This window comes from Globicephala melas, chromosome 10, assembly GCF_963455315.2.
Source record: "Globicephala melas chromosome 10, mGloMel1.2, whole genome shotgun sequence".
Taxonomy (NCBI): Eukaryota; Metazoa; Chordata; class Mammalia; order Artiodactyla; family Delphinidae; genus Globicephala; species Globicephala melas.
This window is the reverse complement of record NC_083323.1, coordinates 92,966,614-92,989,908: the sequence shown is the minus strand read 5'-3', so window position 1 is coordinate 92,989,908 and position 23,295 is coordinate 92,966,614. Positions and strand designations below refer to the sequence as shown.

The following is a 23,295-nucleotide window of genomic DNA, read 5'->3' as shown; positions in this document are numbered from 1 at the left end:
AAAGGATAGATTTTATACTTGTGAGTTTTATCTCGATTTTTTTTAAAGTATAAATTTTATGGTAAGTGAATTATATTTCAGTAATTTTTTAAAAAAAGACAAAGAAAGGCCAAGGAACTACACCAAAGAAAAGGAAACTAGAAAGATATGTGACAAGTAAATGCAATATCTGATCCTCAACTGGATCCTGTACTAGAGGGAAACAATGCTATGAAGACTGTTGTTGGATTGACTGACAAGATGGGAATAAAAATGGTGGACTGAACAGAGGTATTAAATCCAGGCTAGGTTTACTGGGTTTAACAGCCCTACTGCGGGTAGCAGAATGTCCTTGTTCTTTGGAGACCCACTGACGTGCTTGGGGACAGAGGACCATGGTGTGTGCAAGTTATTCTCAAATGGGAAAATAAATCATGTACATATGTGAAGAGAGAGGGCAAGTGATAAAGCAAAGAGAGAAAACTATTAATAGTAGATGCTGATCTTTTTTCTCTAAGTATAAAATTATTTCCAAACAAAAAGTTTAAAATAATTTATACATACTGTAAGATCCAAAACTTCTACTTTCAATAAATTATCCTATATAAATATACTTGCTCAAATACATTTTATGTGAAATACTGTTCACTGAAACATTGTGTAATTATAAAGTCAGAAACAATTTCAATGTCAATGAATGATAAATGGTCTAAATATATTATATTCCACATGACTCTAAAAAGAAAGATGTCTATCTATATGTAGTGATATAGAATGGTTTCCAACAATATATTCTTTCATGAAGGAAAAAAAAAAACCCCACAAAACAGGGATACAGGAAGAATGGGTTTATCCCTAGCCACAAAAGCAATAAAATAAAAACTCAAGAAGCCTAGGAATGTCTTGATTTAGTCAGGAAAGAATTTAAACCTGTTCTCCATATTTATTTATGGAGCTAGTTATTTGTATCTGTAGATACAAATAATTTTCCCTCTTACAACACTGATAATATGAACTTTACTAATGAAAACAAATATAATCTTGGATGCCGTTCACTCCTATGGTTAAGTCAAAATATTTCTTTTAACAAACTTTTTAAATTCAAATATAACATATATTCCAAAAAGCACACAAATCATGAATGTACAAAGAACTTTTACTAAGTTAACCTACTCATATAACTACCATCCTGATCAAGTACTAGAAGATTCCAGAAGTTGGCCTCATATACCATCCCATCAACTAATCTCCCTCCCTAAATGTAACCACTATCCTGACTCCTTACCCATATATTAGTTTTGCTTGTATTTTTAAATAATTAATTAATTAATTTTTTGGCTGCATTGGGTCTTCGTGGCTGAGCACGGGATCTCTCCAGTTGCGGCGAGTGGGGGCCACTCTTCATTGCAGTGTGCAGGCCTCTTATTGCGGTGGCTTCTCTTGTTGCAGAGCATGGGCTCCAGGCACGCGAGCTTCAGTAGTTGTGGCTCGCAGGCTCTAGAGTGCAGGCTCAGTAGTTGTGGCGCACCGGCTTAGTTGCTCTGTGGCATGTAGGACCTTCCCAGACCAGGGCTCGAATCCGTGTCCCCTGCATTGGCAGGCAGATTCCTAACCACTGCGTCACCAGGGAAGTCCTAGTTTCCTTGTTTTTGAACTCTTTTGTGCCTGAACTCTTTTACTCAACATTATATTCGAGCCCATGTTGTTGTCAATAGCAGTAGTTTTTCCTGTTTGCTGGTCTATGGTATTTTACTGAATATACAACGATGTATTATATTTCTCCATTCTTCTATTGATGGACCTTTTGGGTTGTTTCCAGTTCAGAGCTATTATGAATTATACTACGAACATTCTTGTACACGTCTTTTGGTGAACATAAGCACACATGTTTCTGTCGGGTATACAACTAGGACTGGATTTGCTGGGTCAGAGGCACAATGAGTGTGTAGAACTCTAATACTACCACTTTTCCAAAGCGATTGTGCTAATTTACAATCTCACCATCAGTGTTTGAGAGTTCTGGGTGCTCTGCATCCTTGCTGACACTTGATATTGTCAAGTTTTTTGTTGCTGTATTTGTTTTTTAAATTTTAGCTATTCTGGTCAGCGTGCAGGGATAATTCACTCTAGTTTTATTGAGCATTATTTGATAACTACTGTGTTGAGCACCTCTAGAAGCTTTTTTTAACTTCCTGTATTTAGATCTACAATTGACCTGGAATTCTTTTGTGTGTATGATGCGAGGTAGGGGGAAAAATTAGGTTTTTTCAATATGGATAAGCAATTGATCCAGGATTATTTATTGAACACTTTTCTTTCCACATTGCTGTATGATGCCATCTTAATCATAAATTGTGTGTATATGTGTGTGTGTATAAAATATATGTATTACTTATACACATACTTTTATATATTAATTGTGGGTCTGTTTCTGTTCTATTCCACTGATCTATTTGTTTATTCTACACTGCATATACAATAGTGTAAATTCCGCAATTTGTTTTTCTTCAACATTATTACCTTGACTAATTGGCCATTTGTGTTTCCATATAAATTTCAGAATCAGCTTGTATAACGATTTTAGACATCGTTTATTAGATTTAGTCCTAGGTATTTGATATTTTTTGATGCTATTATACATACCATCTTTCTTAAAACTTCATTTTCTGATTACTACTGCTATACGGAAATACAGATTTCACATACTGACCTGGTATCTAAACTTACTTTTTAAAAAATATTACTTTTAATTTATAAAAAGTAAAATTCATGTTTTTTGGTGTATAGTTCTATGAGTTTTGACCAGATGTATAATGTAACCATCACCACAACCAAGACAGAACACTTCCATCGCTCCAGAAAATTTCTTCATGCCACTCCTTTGTAATCAGCACCTTCTCCCCACCCTGAACACTGACTGACCTGTTCTCCATACCTATAGCTTTGCCCTTCTAGAATATGACTTAAATTGAATCATAGAGTGCATCGCTTTTTGACAGTGCCTTCTTTTACTCAACATACTGCCTTTAAGATTCATACCCGTTGCTGCATTTATCAATAGTTTGTAGGAATGTACCACCATTTGTATACTCATTCACCGGTTGTAGGATATTTGGGTTCTTTCTAGTTTTGGGTGATTATTCATAAAACTGAATAAATATTTGAGGACAGGTTTTTGTGTGAACATAATTTCTCATTTTTCTTAAGTAAATACCCAGGAGCAGGACTGACGAGTCATATGGTAAGTGTACGTTTATCTTCATAAGAGACTGCTGAACTGTCTTCTGCAATAGCCATACCATTTTGCACTCCCACCAGCAACATATGAAAGTTCCATTTGCTCTGCATCCTCACCAGAACTTGGTTCACATTTAGGAAGTTCCTATTTTTGTTTGCTGAGAGCTTTTTATCATGAACAGATACCAGATTTTAACAAATAGTTTGCCTGAATTACTGAGACAGTCATATGATTTTCCTACCTTTTACAGTTAATGTGGTAAATATTAACTGATTTTTTAATACTATCAAAACATTTTTATATGTACATTCCCAATTTAATTAGAAAAGCTTACTTAATGATCAAATCTTGTTACTCTAATAATAGGTTAGAAGGTACATGCATAAATGAAGTCTAATGATATTCTAAAATCCTACCACCTAGCCAGAACTGTAAGATCCCTTCGGTCACATTTCCTAGCAAGTATTTCCCCCCAAATACAAAGCAGATGAGAGGCATGATGACCAAATCACAGTCTGAGAGCCTTATGCACCCCTGTGATGTTTAATATTTGGATTCTGAATCACCCAAAAGGAAAAAGAACTCCCATTACAAATGATATTGATGTTGTAATAATAGTAACATCACATACTTTTAGAAACCAGAAACCAAAATGTATAGAAGTTACATTTCCCATGCAACATAAGTAAATGGATGAAAAATGGAAGCGTGATAGTTTTATATATTATATAATTTATGAAATGCTACCATTTGGAGGGGAAACCTTACACCCTTTTGACATTGATGAATTCTGGGCTACTAATTACCAACCATAAGTTAGTCTTGCCTTTTCACTTTACCTGTGTTCCGGGGGTTATGGTTTTTCATAATTAAACGACTAACCTATGACTAGAGGGATGGTGACGAGGAGCCCCACAGGGCCTAGATAATCTTTTGCTATGAAATCATCACGTTGCCAAATGCATTTTCAGTCCTTGAGTGGACTGTATAATCTAGATGAAGGATGACATCAGGTGGCTCTGAACATTTGGGCAGCTTTTCACGATGTAGCTCTCTGAAGTTGCCTCGGCCCCTGCACTACCCCTCCCCTGCTCACACACTGGCTATATTTAGCATTTTGGCAAAAGAAGGGACTGGCGATATTCCATCAAGACCTGACAACAGGCCAGAAGGCAATAGAGATGCCTCGGATGGCCAAGGACAAAGACACTGCTGGACTAGATAGCCTGGGATCTATTGCGAGCACGACCAGAAACTCGCTCTTTCTGAGTCATCGTGCATATTCCTCACCTATTCCTATGGGGTTTACTGGATTCTGCTTCTTTACCTTATTACCTCATAGAATACCATTAGCATCAGAGCGTTTTAAGTCACAGCGCCGTATGGCGATAACGTAACTCCATATAACTAAGATGAGCTCCCTAAAGACTGGTTGTCTGTCAGACGGTATCTGTGAGATGCAAAAAATTAAAACTACCAAGTGCTTGAAAGCTAAAAGTAATTCTAAGCATGTCCTATCAGAGTCCACGGTAACCTTCAACATCAACCACCACAATCACATTACTTTTTAAAAATTATTACCAAAATATCACTATGAAAGCCATGGACAGGGAATAAACAAATCAGTTGGGTACGATTTCTTTAAACCTAGCATTTAACACAAAAACATAGCTAGTTTTACAGAAATGAGAATTCACTGAATTTAGTTCTGTTCTGTGTGTTCAAAACAACAAATACACTCTCCAATGAACTTTGGCTTCTATTTCCCCATGACTGTGAATAGGTTTAAAAAATAACAACTGCTGTATTTCTCCAGGGCGAAGTCCAAGCCCGAGCACTCTACCACGTGTGAGGACTCCTGTGAGGTGGCAGTTAAAGAACTGACCTGTAGGCCCAGGATCTGGAGGTGACACCACACTATAAAGAGCCAAAGGAGTTAAAAGTTAGCAAACCAGGGGCTTCCCTGGTGGCGCGGTGGTTAAGAATCCGCCTGCCAACGCAGGGGACAAGAGTTCCATCCCTGGTCCGGGAAGATCCCACATGCCGCAGAGCAGGAATCCCGTGCGCCACAACTACTGAGCCTGCGCTCTAGAGCTGCAAGCCACAAATACTGAGCCTGCGTGCCACAACTACTGAAGCCCATGCTCCTAGAGCCCATGCTCTGCATCAAGAGAGGCCACGCGACGAGAAGCCCGTGTACCGCAACGAAGTGTAGCTCCCGCTCACGGCAGCTAGAGAAAGCCCACGCACAGCAACGAAGACCCAATGCAGCCAAAAATAAATAAATGCATTTAAAAATTAGTAAAATAACATAAAGTAAAAAGTTAGCAAACCAAAGATCCAATAGGACCTCGGTGGAGTGCTTCTTACTAGCCATCAACAAAGACTCCTTAGTCTAGGAGTCACATATTACCGAGGTTCCAAGGGAACTTTAGATGTTAGGGGTTAGTTGGTAAAAAGCAATACTCTCAAAACTTGGTATTTTAGATCTGGAAGACACCTCAGTTATCACCTTGTCCACCCCCCTGGTTTTATAGGTAATAAGGAGGAGGAGGGATAGGAAGAGGAGGATGAATGAGGCCTCAAATCCTCTTTGGGAGTAAAGCCCTCAATTAAACAAGCTGCACTGATAGTGGCTGAAGATGGGGGAGTTCCTCCGCAGTTACTGCAGTTCCTCTGCTCCGCTCACTGCATTTCTGTATCCCGCACTATAGCCCACCTGATCTGTGAGCAGTTCTACTCTGCTAATTCATATTTTAACGAGAAAATGGCATCTTACAAGTCAACAACAAAAAATTAAATAACCGATCAAAAGATGGGCAAAGGACTTAGATACTTCCCCAGAGATGATACACAAATGGCCAACAAGGAGATGAAAAGATGCCCATCATTACTAATCACCAGAGAAATGCAAATCAAAACCACAACGAGGTATCACCTCACACCTCCAGAATGGCCATTATTTAAAAAAAAAAAAAAAAACGAAAATCACAAGTGTTGGCAAGGATGTGGAGAAATTAGAACCTTCGTCCACCATTGGTGGGATTGTGAATTGGTACAACTGCTGTATAAAACAGTATGGCAGTTCCTCAAAAAATTAAAAATAGAATTACCATATGACCCAGGTATTCCACTTCTGGGTATTTAGCCAATAGAATTACAAGCAGGGTCTCCAGGAGATATTTGTACATCCATTATTCACAATAGCCACCCCAATATCAACAGATGAACAAAATGTGATTAAACACACAATAATAATACAATAGTATTCAGCTTTAAAAAGGAAGGAAATCCTGCTACATGTTACAACATGGATGAACCTTGAGGACATTATACTAAGTGAACTAAGTCACAAAAAGATAAACGCCGTACGATTCCACTTATACGAGGTATTTAAAATAGTCAAATTCATAGAAACAGAACATAGAACCGTGGTTACCAGAGCTGGGGGAGGGAGAAAAGGGGATCTGTTGTTTGGCGGGTATAGAGTTTCAGATCTGCAAGATATAAGAAGTTCTAAAGGTCTGTTTCACAACACTGTGGACATTCTTAAGAGTACTGAACTGTAGCTTGAAAATGGTTACAATGAGAAATTTTACATTGTTTTTAACCACAATTTTTTTAAAAAAGAAAAGAAAGAAAATGGTAATAGATCTCTTCCCTCTTTTTTGCTGCGTCCCTCCCAATCTTTCATACCTAAAGGGGCGAGAACTGCTCCAGGACACTGTCTTCCTTCCCCTAAACTAGCCTACGGTAGCAGCCAACAAGCACTCGGCTCCTACATGCGGCAAGCAGGGCTGCTCTGCAGTCACAGGTGAGAGGGGGGAATGGCCAGGAGAGGACTTCAGGTGGACTGACCTCCACTTCTGACTGTGACTTCACCCCTCAGCCTAGGAGAGTGGAGACTGATGTGCTGGACCCCTGGATGAAGAGCCCCTAGGGCAAAGAATAACATGTTTCCTAGTGATTTGCTTAAACCATGAAGAGCAGATAGTCAATCAAGAGGTGCTAGCAACAAGCATAAACTCCTGGCTGACCAAGGTCACAGGCTACACTTCTTTGCATCCCTTCTAATACCTCACTCTTAGACGTCACTCAGTAATACCTGTTCATGCTGATGACAGTGACATGCCGATGACCACTAGCCAAAAGAATGGATCTTTGGTCCAGAAGAAAAGCCTACCAGACTCAGAAGCCCTAGTGCTCATTGTAATAAATGAACTAAGGTCATTTGTACAATAAAAATCTCCACTGATTTCACAGTAACTTTTATTAAGAACTTGTATAAAACTACTTTTTCCTGGCAAGTGGATACGATACTGCCTAACACTTGGTACCTGGAAATCCAACCCCCCACCATATACTGCGTCACCTTAACATCATGTTAATTACATTCTATAATGAGACAGCCACTGGCAGCATCTAAGGTCCTGCCAAACAGGTCATTCGTTTGCCAGAAAAAATTGCTTGAGTTTGTCCTTCAGCTAGGACTGTATTCAAGAGAAGCAGGGGTTTTCCACTGTACATGATTTTTATTGTTGGTTATAAAACCAAGAAGCTATAAAATCAAGCTTCCTGAATATTTACATTAACAAGGCTCTTAGTCACTCACATAATGAAAAATGAAAACAACTGTTTTAATTATATAGTTAAAAGGGTTTCAGTAGAAGGAAAAGTTTCTGTTATTTGGATATTCTACAGTAATGAAATTAGACGCTGCCCCTAAGCTGTTTAAAACAGCTATTAAATATATATACACACCCCCATTTTATTGTTAAAATTACACTCCAAACTGCAGATGTCTTTTGGCCCCTTTGAATGCCAGAGTTAATAATGTTTATCTCCAGGATCTCCCAATACTGATAAAACACAATAAACTGCATTGGGATCCTTCTATAAGATTTTTGTTGGATAGAAGACTAATCCTTTTTAGGTTAACATTTCAACAGCCTCCTTTATAAGCAGTGTAATTGCTTGGTAATTTGTTAGAATTGGGAATATGATTTTCAACTCACTGTATATCCGGATTCATATAATCTTGACAGGATTCTGTGGGAGGAGCCAGATCACCGCTCTCTCTGAAACACAAGTAGAATCCCATTTCAAGTCATTTGAAACATCAAAGGTTCTGCCTCATTCGAGTCAAGTTCAGTTGTTACAACGCATGAAGGGTATCACTCTCCTTTAGCTGTCCTCTAATTTTATCTAAGGCAAATATGCAGTGCAAACACTATTAACAAATAAGAACAAATGCTCCATAAACAAAAGGCGGTGTTCACCAGGTTTTGTTTTTTTTTTTTTCTTTTCTACCAGGTTTTAACCTACAGTGCTTCAAATGCTTCCTCTGCTGGGTCAGATGGCATTTTCTTAGAACACAGTACTGAGGCTATTTTGATTACAGACTGTACATGTATATGTATATGTTCCCCTATTAAAATAAAAACGCTATTAGCTTTCCACTTTCAATGGAAATCTGGGGCATAAATAATATCATATTACGTAACTGCCAAAAAGCCAAAACCTAATTTTAAGCTTCAACCTTCTATACCATCAAGATCTTTATTAGAGACACTGCCCAGCTATCAAGATGACTATAAAACACCAAACCCTTCTATATCCTCTCTCTAATCCTGTCCACTTTTTTTTCTTTTTTCTTTTGGCCACACCGTGTGGCTTGTGGGATCTTAGTTCCCCAACCAGGGATCAATCCTGGGCCCCCAGCAGTGGAAGTCCAGAGTCCTAACCACTGGACCTCCAGGGAATTCCCCTGTCCACTTTTTTTGATTAAAAAGATAGAAATGTGAAATGATCTCAAAAGACAGGAACAAAAGAAGAGGTAAGAATGTTTAAACCGGAAGCTACCTCAGAGATTATCTAATACAATATTCTTATCTCACAGTTGAGGAAGTTGAGACCTAATTGTCTCTAAATTAGCTCTACGACTAACTGGGATTCAGGTCTGTGTAACCTTCCACTAAAATAAGAAAGAAAAGGGAACGTGTAAGAAAGAAGGAAACACATAAAATAGTCTCCGAACTAAAGGAAAGTTGATGTATTGAGCTACTGAATACTCTGTGCTTTCCTTTCTGCATATTTGTGACAGACACACAGCCAGCCACCCAAGAGACATTTCCTCCCCTCTAATGGCTGAGTCCCAGTTTTTCCTGGGCAGCAAGCAATGTGTCTAAGCCTAAGAAATGATACACGATGTGTGTTACACCAAACCTGGTACCCATTCCCCTTGTACCTACACTCATTTGCCCAGTATCTCCTGTGAGGGGAGGCAGTCTTGTGTGAAACAGTTCAAGCAAAAGAGACTTCAGCAAAAACTGGATGGAAGCTTCTGGGAAAGATTTTGTTCTCTGTCAGGCAAGCAGAGGAATAGGGACTGCTTGCTCTACTTCCTCCTTCTTGCCTTGAAAGGGGATGTGATGCCTAGAGCTGAGGCAGCCATTTTGTGACCTGGTGGCAGTAAGGGAACATGCAAAAGACGGCAGAGAACCTGGGGCCCTGAGGACACTGCTGAGCAGCTGGACCTCCTGAGACCACTTACCTCTGAACTTCTGTGAACTGCATAATAATAAATAGCTTATGGTTTAAGCTTCTGCCCATGGCTTTCTGTTAACTACAGCTGAAAGCAGTACTGAATTTAAAAAGATACTTTGTGTGCCCTATGATTCTCTTGCCCAAGCACTCCCATTACAAATGTATACTGTACTTATACATATGCAACTAAAAAGTGACAAGATTATATGTCTCCTGCATAGTTAACAGAGACCAGTTTAATTACTTTATAGCCACAGTACCTCAACTATATGACCCTATTAAAATAAACGTCACCAGTAGATAAAACATAAGGGAAAAAAACATGACTCAGAATCATGTTTGCTCTTGATTACTGACTTTGATCCTTCCTTCTGCTATCTCAAATCCTTTCTGGAAACGAGTACCACATCAAAAACAAACTGATGAATGATACCTATCTGAACTAAATTCTTCTGTCTCCTTTAATCATAATTGCCTGTTAGTAAAAAATTAAATATTAAAATTTCATTCTTGAATTTGCAGCCCCAAACCTGGCCCAGTCAACATTTTCACATACTGATGCCTGTAACCGCAGCTAGAGACTTACCAGCAGTACACCAAATTCATGGCACTGCTGTTTTCTCCTGCACAGGGTATAATAATAGAATTTGAATACTGGTAAGACATTCGAAGTCAGACTACCCAGTACAGTTATTTCAATAGTTATTTTAACTGTATTTTGATGGAAATCTTTCAAATATATGTTCATCTCCATGACTCCAGCTGCATCCACCTCTGTATGTCCCTGGACCCCGTTCTCCCTGTGTTCACCCCACAGTCTTCCTCTGCCCCCCATCATTCACCTCCATCTCTGCCCACAGCCCAGTTCTGCCTGCAGCGCCACCTGTGATCACTAATGTCTACTCCATTCACAGCCTCCCTGGTTGGAAGAAACGGACAATGGCCGTGAACATCTGTTTTCCTCTCAGGTGTGCTAGCATGTCTCCCCTGCTGTCACTCAAGGAAAAAAATGGCTGAGTACCCTGATTTTGAGCATAGATACAAATGAGTATGAACGTATATATGTAGACTCAGTGCTTTTTTAGCTTAAAAAAAAATACAGAGAGAATAAATGCTCATTTTTTGTTAAGTCGTAAAGCGCTTTTTACCAACCCCACCCTCTGTCTACCCTTTACCCACCACTCTCTGAGGTTACACCACCTTCCACCACTATGATCTCCGGACCACATGGCTCGTCCCACACACTAACATATTTCCCTCTTGCTGACAAATTAATCAGCTAAGATGGAAACATTACTTTATTGATACAGATGTCTATGTTAGGCTCCTCTAAAAATATGTTAGGACAGGGCACCAGTTTACATCAGCATTTTCAAAGTGTGATCCAGAGATGCCCCGGTGTGAGGTCCCCGAGACCTTTTCAGGGGATCCACAATGTCAAAACTCTTTTTAGTAATACAAGGACGTTACCTGCCTTTTTCACAACAGTGAATCCAGAGAATACACAGTGTGCGATGATAATGTATCATTCTGACAGCTAAGGAAACATATGCTTGTATATTCTTGTGTTTAGAATGTTCTAAGGTAGCAAGTTTAAGGTATAAATATGCATGTTTTCAGTGTGTGCTCAGTACTTCTATGTTCCTAGCAAGAGCAATCTTTGGTTATATCGGCTATAATCTCCACTACCTCATTATCATCCAATGAATTCACTGAGGGTTTAAAGAAAAAAAAATGGAATGTTTTAAAGTTTGACGTGATGGGCTCTTCAGAAGCAAAAGACTGTTTTCAAATTAGAAGTGAAAAGTAAATGGTCAGAATGCACGGGTTGGAGCGGTGCACAGGATAGCTGAGAAACTAAGAAAGCTTTGCCCCGCTGACACTGCTGAATGTCTGCTGGGTGAAGGGTCAGTAAAAGAGATCACAGCAGTGGCCCTTCCAACGATGCAGCAGCTCATCAAATTAAATGTTAATGTCTACAAGTTAATACCTCTCCTTAAGCACTGTACTTTTGCTTTATAAGTAGACAAATCTGCAGACACGGGTGGACTTAGTTTTGTTTTTATTATTCCAGTATCCATGCCAACTAATCATCGAAGGGCTTCTTTTATGTGAATGCTTGGCAACCGATACGAGTGCTGCTGAATTACTCAAAGTACTAAATAACTTTACGAATCTCATGATTTACCCTGAAACGACCATGTTGGTATCTCCTCTGATGGTACAAAAGCAAATGGGGGGCAAAACTGCTGGCACGTCAGCGTGAATCACGGCAAGCGTACAAAACTCCACCAGTGATAATCACACTCTTCACTATCAATCGTTTCTAAACAGCCCGTTTCACAGATGCCTTTGATAAAACAGTAAAAGTTATTAATTTTATTAAATCTCACTCCTGAGAACGTGGTCTTTTCAATAATCTGTGTGATGAAATGTGAGCATTTCATCATACCAAATATGTAGAAAAAGCATTTCTACATGCCTCACACATAGGCCGTCTTGAGGAAAAGCCTTTATGCGGTTGAGTTGTGAGCTAAACTATACACTTTCTCCAGAGAATACCATCTTTGCTTTTAGCAAAAGTAACAAACCCCATTCTTTTAGAATGACTGGCAGACAACGTACTGTTATATATAATTATTTAGACTTAGGTACCTGGTATTTTCTCTGAAGTAAATAAAGGGAGCCTGATGCTTCAAGGAAAGAAACTAACAATATCTGCTGCTGACGATAAAATTTGAGCTTTCAAGAAAAAATCAGAATTTTGGAAAACTTGAACTACATACCAAAATCTTGACTGCTTCCCGCTTCCTAAAGACTTTTTGGATGAGATTCATGGTCATATTAATGAATGTGATTTGCTAAATATTGTGTAATCAAATGTGTCAACACTCAGTCAACTGTTATTTTTCAAATGACCAATGTAGGATGTTATAAGATCACACACAGGTCAAAGATCCATCCGAAGTGCAAGGTGGACCAATAGATTTTTACATTACAGAGTACAAAAAATTCATTGATAAGGTTTCAGAGTCAACGCTGCAACTAACCCTTAAGAATCGACCACTTGCTGAGTTTTGATATATCGAAGAATGTTCACAATTATATGAAAAAGACACTAAAATACCCCACCCTTTTGCTACTCTGTATCTGTGTATAGCGGGGGTTTCTTCATGTACTTCAAACAAAGCAACATGTCACAACAGACAATATAAAAGCAGTTATGAAAATCCAGCTATCTTCTATGTAGCAATGGAGAGAGTCTCACTACATTTTTTGTTTTGGAATAACTTTTTCATTAAAATATGTTATTTATGTTAACCTTTCATGTGTTCGTTACTTTTAAGTGAATAAGTATTTTAAACGTTTCTCAGATTTCTAATATGCTAAATATTGACAGATATAGTCCACATAAACAAAAGATCTTTGGGGTTCCAGTAATTTTTAAGAATGCAAAAGTGTCCTGACACTAAAACGTAAGAAAACCTCTGGTTTTTAACACCACAAAAAAGAGTGCTTTTAAGTATGTGTACATAACAGGATGGGCACCTGAGAATGAGTCAGAAGGTCTCGGCTCCAGGTCCGCTGCCACTTCTTACTTGCTTTGGGATTTGGATAAATTAGTCTCTCTAAGGTCTTAGTTTCCTCATCTGTGAAACAGGTAATTCATGTCCTGTTCAGAGGATAAAAGACAAAATACGTGAAAACAACTTATAAATTACAGGTGTCTTATTATTATAAGATCTCAGAGTTAAGAGTTTTAGCCTTGTGACCATATTTCTACAAAATTATCCCTATTTAAAAATTATTTTTTTTACTAAATGCAGAACTTACAGAAAATGCACAGCGGAGAGTTTCTGATTGGTCAATTAGGTCAAACGTCCAACCACATAATTTTACTGTATCAAATTCCGTCCTCTACAGTTATGATTGGTAATGTGTGTTAACTATTATGTATATTTCCAAATACACACAAAAGTACAGAAAATAGTAACAAACCCCGATGTACCCTCAACAATTATCAAAAATTTGTCAATACTGTTTCATTTCCCATTTGTGTGTGTTTGTGCCTATCCTGAACTTTTTAAAAACAAATAATAGGCGTCATTTCATTTTGCCTGGAAATACTTCCATATGTATCTTTAACAGATGAGAATTTTTTTAACATAACCATAATACCATTAATATAGATAAAATCTTCAGTTATAATTCTTAAGTATCATCTAATACACACTCCATGTTCTAATTTCCTGATTGCCTCCAAAAAAAAGAGTCTTTGTTAGTTTTTAGTTGTCTTGTAGCATCAAAATATCATTCTCACCAGTTAACTTACAAGTGAATATAAGATTATCAGCTAAAGCTGAGAAGGAAGAAGAAATAATACCATGCTTTATATACCATGTACAATTTATAAAACAAAGTCAAGAACTATTTTTCCTGAGAAATGTGCTTTTCCTCCAAGAAAACAACAAACAGAAAGAACAAGAGAAACCCACTACAAAATAGGCCAGACTGGGGACACTTGAGTATTCTGAGAAGTGACCAGAAGAGGACATAGCTCAGCTGCTCAGGAAGGGAAGAAATTGTAAGAAACCACCACCTGCCATTTCAGAAAAGATGAGGTCAGGTCAGCCCCAGGGTCAGGCAGGCTGGAGGTGAGGTCAGGGTCCAGGTCCCAGAGTGAGCATAAAGCTTAAACAAGCCGGGTGCCTAAGGCTGGAAGGCAACCACCTGCAGGCTTCAACTCAACGCTCAAAAATCAGTGCTCTAAGCTAGAGAGAGAATGCAACCACCATCAAAAGTAACTATTGGGCTTCTCTGGTGGCGCAGTGGTTGAGAGTCCGCCTGCCGATGCAGGGGACACGGGTTCGTGCCCCGGTCCGGGAAGATCCCACATGCCGCGGAGCAGCTGGGCCCGTGAGCCATAGCTGCTGAGCCTGCGCGTCCAGAGCCTGTGCTCCGCTACGGGAGAGGCCACAACAGTGAGAGGCCCGTGTACCGCAAAAAAAAAAAAAAAAAAAAAAAGTAACTATTTGTGAGAATTCAATTTACTCGGCAAACATTTGTCAAAAGTGAACTCTGCTAGGCACTATCCTAAGATATGAGTTATATTTTTTGGTCATTTATACAGTTAAACAATAAGCAGTATATGTCTCCACATGACTTTCCCTATTAATTTTAAGCAGAAGAATGGAGATATTTAATATTAATTACCTTGCCATATACCATTACAATTTATATTTATATTTTTCTGTAAACTGAAGTTTAGCCCACCCATCACCCAGACATTAAAACGAATTTGATTTCTACTGTCCTTCCCACATATGTTTGAAGAGTACACGTCACATTAGCTTTGATCACACACATCACAGACCCCTAGCATTCATCACTACGATTAGTTCTTTTCTAAATGGAGTATCTAGTTTAGAAGGAAATCAAGGAAATGTTAAAGAATCTCCCACTTCCTATGAAAATTGTTTTATTTTCCATAAGCTTATTCCAAGCGTGTCAGAATGTACTGTAGATGAAAACTGGTTAGGTGCATACAGAAAAATTTTCAAGATGTGGTTCTATAGGCACATACACTTAATATAAATCCTTTTTGAAAATCCTTTACCGCAGTTCCACCTATAATTTTTTTTAAGTTTAAAACTACAGAAAGAATGGAGAATGAGAGAACACATTTCTTAAAAAATCCTTGAGAAGTACTTCATAAATGTGTCCAAAAACATGAAAGAGTCACTAAGAAATTTTTAGCTGACACTACAAAGGACATCTTGTCAACAACAACAGTAAAACCTGGCAGTCAGACAGCTACAGAGTCCAGACTTCCCCATTTCAGAACTGACACTTTTGTATCAGGTCTACTACTTGTAGAAAAACAGTAAAAATCCTAAGTTTAAAATAATATTTCCGGTGAGACCACTAACTCCCCTATCAATCTGTAAGGAGAATGATTAACCACACAGAGCGCAACACAGCCCAAATTTACCATCGGATTCCTGCACCATGTGGATGAGGCCTGGAGGGGGTGTCACCCTTGACCCCATTTTCTGGTAACTGAGCTGAAGAGCTTACTTGTAGTTTCTGTACATCTTTTGTTTTGTGCGCTCTCATACAAGGTACCATCAAAACAAACTGTCCTTGGAGTTTAGCTTCACTTTATAGCACTACTGTGATTATCGTTCTTAATGGAGAATCTTACCTAAGTATATAGTCCAATATATACAATATATACAACTCTAAGTAAACTGTAAAGAATGACATTCACCTCACTGTAAAAACATGAGGTTCTTAGCAAATAACAGCAGAATTGCATACAAATTGTTAACAAGGAGTTAAAATCTCAAAGCGTGCATGCTTCAATCTACAAAATATTACGTAGGTTTCTTTTTAAAAATTGGTTAAAGATGAAGTCAATTAATGTGTAGACGTCTACTCAAATTGGTTTGGACTGCAAATAAATAAAAAGTTAAATCATTAACATTATTCACCAGGATATCACAGGCAAAATAGGTTATTCACAGAATAAGTGGGGCTATAAAGAACACCGTAAAATTTCCTCTACTCTGTTCATTACTATCTTCACAAGACATCACTCTCTGACATCAGATTTTCCATGTAGCGTTTACTTGTTTACTGCCCTTCTGTCTTCTCCCACTAGAATGTAAATTCCATAAGGGCAGAAACCTTATCTTATTTTCCACTCTATTCCAGGTTCGGAGAACAGTGTCTAGCACACAGCAGAGGTTCCAAACAAATCCGCTGAATGAAGGGATGGATGGATGAATGGCCTCTCCCTTTCACCTCCCCTACTTCCTTTCCTCCATACTCATGTTAACCATCCTTTGAGGCCAGGGTCAAACTCTACTATCCCTCTGAGGACTAGGTTCCCAATTCTCCAGTCTCTTTCTCCTTCATACCATGAATTTGGCACTTCCCAGCTGTCTGGTAACTGTTTATCCTTGCATATCTATATAGCTCCTTTAAAATTCTCATAATCCTCATTCTGGGCAGGGACTCGTGCCCCTAACTTTTGGTATCCACCTCAGGACGTGTAAAGAGTACACCACCAATAAACGTTCTGTTTGACTCATTCATATCTGTAGTCAATCCAGAAATCAATTTAGTTAAGTTTCAACATTTTATAACATAGCCCTCCCTTTCCAATAACTCAACTGAAATTGCAGGGGGTCCCCCTCTAGTTTTTAAATTTATCTTTGTCAATTTCAAGCTTTACATTCTCATATACACAACTATAGCTACTTATAATGCACTTTATCCATCCTCCTCCCCCAAGATTAATTTTTGTATGTAATAAAAAAATCTTGTGACTTTTTGATGATACCTACAATGAGGTATCTAACCCCAATCAAGATGGAGGTAAAGTTTCATCACTCTCTTCCTGTTGCTGAGGTATTGGAGGGTATTTTTTCTTTTTATGCCTTTTTCCTTTCATGTCAAGATGTATCCCATTTCCTTCTTCCCTGATCATAGCCCTGGCAAGCTTTTATTATTTCTTTGTACCTGTCCTTGGTAATCTGCCTCAGATCCTCCTTTTTGAGCCACTCCTGTTTCCTTCAGTCATTTATTTGATTACATTTCAAACTTCTCAGTTTGTGTATGAGACTGGCGTCTTCTTAAAGCCTGAGCCTGCTTCTTTAAATCTGGCCAAACTTTATGAACCCTATATCCTTTCACAAAGCCAACCAACGCTTGGTCATCTGGGCTAAATGAAATGTACAAAAATATCAGATTATCCACAACACAACATAATCAGAAAAAATGTGACATCTGGCTTTGGAATATATCATATCAAGATTTACTTTCTTAATTATATTTTTGCTTAAGCCACCGTTAGAAACATTTTCTTTTATGATGGTGGATATCTGTCTTGGTTTTAAATTTTGACACAGTTAATTGTTTTTAAAAAGCCAATCAAACATCAACTGTGGTTTTTCCTATGAAGCCTTTTTAACTAGTTTTTTCAATCTGTTGAAAACTGTCATAAAATCTGGTTTCTGTTTCCCCTGATTTATTTCTTCCCTGTTCTTGGGCTTCTGATCCAAATCAGCTTACCCTATATTAATTTACTTCTTTAATTTAAAGTACCATTTGCTTGAGAACGCAAAGCATTATAAAAACATTACACATCTAGTGAAATTTTCAGCCCAAATAACACTGGATAGAAAACTCTGTTTTTTGTTTTTTGTTTTTTTTGATACTCCAGGAGAAGTTGGGTTTCTAGGATATATTACACTGGTAATGCTAGCAAATTATATTTAGTGGGCTATTACGATTGGCTGAAAAATAGAAAAACATTAATTTTGAACAGCTATGTAAGTCAGCTTCATCAATATATAATCCCATAGGCCAAAAACTCTATAGAATTAAATTCCCGATACAGGCGTTTATAGAAAAGAGCATCAGAACAAACTCACACATCAACCCTGGCCCTTCTCCTGACCCCAGCCTAAACTGCACCAATCTCAGACTTGATCTCAGCCTCACTGCCGCAAATGAGTTTCTAATGTTTAAGAAAAAGGAAAAGAACTAGGTTAACAGGATCTTCTCTTTTGCCCCCTTTTCAGTTACTGCCATTAAGCTTTTGTTCAAAGAGATCCTTAATCCTTAATTTTACATGACCGTTTTCACTTTACAGCTATTCAATTATTTTACATTCAAATGCGCAATTACAGCACTTGAACCTATTTTTTTTCATGTTATTCACCATACTACCAGCAGAATTAAGAATAAACTCATTTCTACTTTTTCCCCCCATGTAGAACTTTGATAAGTACAAATTATTTTTACCTAAAAGCCAACTTTTGGGCTGGTGCCTTTTAGGCGAAGTTTTTACATAAGATGTTAAATGTTAACCCCCCAAAAACCTTTTTAACAACAAGGTTTCACACAGTCAACAAACTCAGTTAAATTCCAGAACTTTACTTAAAAAACAAAAACAAAAAACTTTCACAGTGCCTAGTCACATTTTGACTAAAATCCCCATTCAAAGCCCCAAATTTTTAGTTTTTTAATTTACCTTCTCCAGGCTGCTGCCTTCACCAAACACAGAATTCCACAAGTCTCAATTAACTCCGGCCTCCCCAGCTGTTTATCCAATACACATGATTCTCAAGCAAAGGTGAATAATTCACAAATGACTAATTCAATTGGTAAGAATTCTTTTTTTCTTTTAAAAATTTACCTCGACTTCAAAAATCTCTTTTCAGAATAGCATAAATCCTTTAAGGAAACAGTTGTCACCTATGTGCACTCATAAGATGAGTGGCTTAAAGAGGCATTTTTCTGACAGTCTAAGTTCCCCAAATACTAGTCATAAGGTCTTTCATGGATGGTAAATTTCACACACACACACACGCACACACACACCGGAAGGAAAGGAAAGAAACATACCTGGTCATTTTCTAAACAGGTTTGATAGGTTTGGTTCCCTCGTAAGAGCAGAGTATTTACTTACAATCTTTTAAAGCAGAAGTGGCAGCCAGAGCACTGGGTAAATAAAAACTTCACAGAGGTTTAAAAACCCTGCATCTTAACTCACTTCCCCCTGATTCAAGGGGACGGCACTGCAAACCCCAGGGCAAATGAGATTATGTAACAGGTTTTTCCTCTCTACTTTATTAATCACAGGCTGGTTGGAGGTGTGCTTTCTCAAAACGATTTGAGGCACCCAGGACTTGATTTAGGATCTCTGCAGCTGACGTCTGATACATTTCCTTAGGCTTTTGCAGGATCCATTCATTTTAAGATCTACTTGCATTTTCTCGAGTTAATTACCGGGCTGCTGCTGTTGTCGTTTTAAGGAAATAAACCCGGCAGCACCTGAAAACTTCAGTTTTGCACCAATATCTTCCTCCCCTGTGTTTCATTCCGTGAAACTACACATGATAAACACAGACCTTCGGTCGTCTCCCTGGGCTTTTTCCTTTCTCACGTTTTACGACTGGTGTAAATAAATAAGTCACTGGCGCACCGGGCCGGGCCCCCAACACCGGGCCTCAGGGGTCCCAGGAGGAAAAGCGAGTTGACTGAAGAAAGCAACCCCGTCACCACCCCGGTGGCCGCGCGGCTTACGCCAAAGGCGAGCTGGGGATAATGGGAACCGTCAGGCCGGGGCCCCACTTGGCAGGCGTGTTGTGTAACAGTCGCGCCTGGAAGTGAGCAGCTTCTCCCGCGAAGGGACCGCGTCGGCGGCGGCTCCTGGCGGCGGGACTCGGCCGTCCGGCCCGAGGCCCCCGCCCCCCGCCCCCCGCGCCGGCCCCCCCGCAGGGCCCCCCCTCCCCCGCTTCCCACGCGCGCGCCGCTCCGGCCCGCGGTCGCCCCCCCACCCCGCCCTGGACCCCGGGCCCGGCCGCTGGGAGGGCAGCGCCGGCGGGGCGCGCGGACGAGCGTCCACGCTACCGGCGCGGCGGGAGCCCGGCCCCGCGCCCTCCCACCCCGCAGTCCGCGCGGCCACTTACTTTCGGGGCCGCCGACCTCCCGGCTCCCTCGGGGGGGGGAACGAAAGTCGTCACGGCGTCTCCCCGCGGGGCCCCCTCGCCTCCCGGACCCGCGAGGCGCCGCGACGGAGCCGGGAGGGCGGCTGCGCTCCCGCTCGCGTCCGTCCCGTCGCGCTCTCCTCCTCCTCTTCTTTTCGCTATATTATCTTCTCCTGCTCGGAGGGGCGGGGGGGGGCGGGAGGCTCGGGACGCGCGGAGCCGTTTGCAACTTTTCTTCGCTCTTTCTCTCTAACCCCCCACCCCCGATCAGCCTTGAAAAAACACTGTCGAAAGGGGCGAGGAACCTGGGAGGTGGAGGTGGCGGCGGGGACGCGGAGGGGGTTGGGAGAGGTGATGGTGGTCGTTTGAAAACTGCTCAGAGCCCCCCAAACAGGGATACCCAGAAAGAGGGGGAAAGGCGGGGGGCTGGGGGGTGGGGGGTTGGGGGGAAAGAGAAAGAGTCGCTGGTCAGGAAACTTCAAGCGCGGATGAGGTCATTGGTTTAAAAATAAAGAGATGGCGTCACTTGAAACCAATCCCAGTGAATGAACTCAGCGGAGCCCCGGGGAAAGGAGGAGACAGGCGAGGGCAGGGCGGTGGGCGCCGGGCGGGGCCGTGCGCCCGCTGGAGCTCGGAGCGCGGCTCGGCGCCTGGTCGCGGCCTCTCGGGGAGGGGGTCGGGTCCCGTTCAGTTCCGGGGTCCGGCGGCTCCGGGACAGGTTCCGCGGGCGCCGTTGGGAGGAGCCGGGCGGCCCGGGGAGTCGGCCCCGCGGCCTCCTCCTTCTGCGCCCGCGCGCCCGCCTGCCGCCCCCGTGGCCCCTGATCTCCGACCCCCGGCCCCCGTGGCCGGGGCTCGGCCGCGCGCCTTCAGCGCTGCGCCCCAACAGGTATTTCAGGGTGTTCCCCCCCCCGCCCCTCGGCGCCCCAGCGAGGCGCAGAGCCTTTTCCGCCTCCTTGGGCTGTTTCCAGCTGCCTCCCCAGCGTGAAGAAACGCCAACAATGATTTGAGAGCATTACAATCGCTCTTTAAAAAGTGACGAATCTAAAACGCAGGGCGCTGCCGTCTCTTAAGAAAGAGAAGCTACAGGTACTTTAAGAAAAAAATCACACTCAGGTGGTCAAGCGCTTAGCTCCCTCTGTGTGTTTGTCGTTGAAAGCCCTCACCTGAATGCTCCTAGCATTCATTACTTTACTGTGCTTCTATTTACTTATTATTTCTATTTACATTTGTAAATTAATGAGCACGAGCAGGCTAAAATGCTCTTCACAGGTATGTTCTGTATCGGGCAGCACAGACCAGAGGTTCACCGCCTCTTGCGAAGTGCAAGAGCAAGACCCCGTTGATTTAACTTCACACACTTCGTGCATTTTTTATTTGGATTCATTAAAATAGCTTTGTTTTGAAACTACGTTACAAACTTTGGGAAACTAGAGACCCGAGGTGGTGACAAACCAGGACTTAGAATCACTGAACAGGACAATCGGAGCTTTATTCTAGTGTGCTTTGAGCATTTGAGCATGAAGCTGCTTCTACTGAGAAGTACTCACGTGGATATCACATAACAAAGATGTGATTAATGACGGAAAAGCACACTGCGAGCGGACTGCCCCATGAGCCAGAATTTGTGTGTAGGAATAGTAGCTCCTAAAATATTCCATTTACAATGTACTGGATTTGGGACATTGGTCCCTAAAGGCCAATCTTTGTTGGGGAATGTCCGTTTAGACACTGCCTGGGGCTTTCTGTTGTTCTGTTTTTGTTTTTGATTGGTAAAAGAACTGAGAAGCAGGTTTGGGGTTCATCTAACGAAAGATGAAACATCTCCATTCTCCTTTTCTGCCTTTAAATCCTGCAGCTTAAGTGCATTCGTTATTATAATCATTTAAGGTTAGTATTAGGGTAAGCCTCTAGGAACTTCCGGCCCATCTTTTACAGGAGGAAAAGGAGCCCATCTGGAGAGGGGGAGAGCGCTGAGCACTCGAGGCAGTAAAAGAAGCCTGAAGGCCGTGGATGCGGAGCCGACTTTCTGCCTCTGCCTTTGACCTCTTTAAGACTTCTGCAGAGGGGAAGCCATCTCTCCCGCGACGCCCTGCCCTCTGGTGGCCGGGGATTGTTACTGCAGCTCCAATGGGATTACTGCCTATGCTCTTAAAGAAAACCTCTAAAAATCGACTGCGCATATAGACCTGCTGTTTCTAGAACGGTTTCAAAGGGGTTGTTGGAGAGGATCTGCATCTCCAGTCTGACTAGCTGGAGGAGTTGGGATTTGGGGGAAGGAAGGAAAAGAGAGAGAATCCTTGTCCTGGAGGTGGAGAGCATGGATCTTGAAGACTTCTTTAGATGCTGCAGCTCCGGGCGCCTTATTCTGACACGTCTTGAAACCTCTCTCGACTTTCTTCATTTAAACAACAATTAAATTGGAGCGCCTTCCATGTATGTGGTGCTATGATAGCTATTATGGGAGTCTCCCAGTGCACATCATCTAACTAGGGAACGAGACATGGATTAAAACTAATGAAAAACTAAATTAATGATTGAGTGGCATACGATATTGGTTAAAAGAGTCCAGTGGAGAAAAGGAGCGATGTCAGCTGGGGTTTGATAGTTAAGATCTAGTTTGGGGTAAGAGGGTTCAGCTGAGGGACGATTCTAGAGGGGAAATGGCAGGAGTGAAGACATGGAGATGGAATGCATAAGGGGTATTCAGGTAAGGGATTAGTAGACCCTTCCAACAGTAGTAGAGATTGGGGTGTAGCAATCAAGAATTAGGCTGAATTTGAGACTTAGAGGCACACTGCAGAGGTACATGAATGGTAGGATACATAGCTTGTTAGTAGTCCAGCAAATAAATACTGAACAAGTTTCCTTCACTAAAGGGTACATTCCTCCTTGTTCTACTAAAAGAGCTTCTGTATATGCCAACAACAAACAGGTAGGAGCAAATGTAAAACGGTATTTATTGATATAGTTGCTCCAAAGAGTATGAAGTATTTAGGTATAAATCTCACAAATCGTGTACAGGATCTGTAT

The 23,295-nt window shown here is 40.9% G+C and overlaps 1 protein-coding gene across 1 annotated transcript in view; it reads right to left on the bottom strand.

Moving 5' to 3' along the window:
* The window catches only part of DUSP16 (dual specificity phosphatase 16), an 82,731-nt gene extending 62,056 nt beyond the window's left edge, over window positions 1-20,675 (bottom strand). The window contains exons 1-3 of the mRNA XM_030841405.2: window positions 20,248-20,675; window positions 13,313-13,436; window positions 8,233-8,295 (exon numbers count right to left, since the gene is read on the bottom strand). The gene's annotated coding sequence lies outside the window, so the exon portion shown is untranslated. The remainder of the gene's footprint in view (window positions 1-8,232; window positions 8,296-13,312; window positions 13,437-20,247) is intronic.
* Between the last annotated feature and the right edge of the window lie 2,620 nt (window positions 20,676-23,295).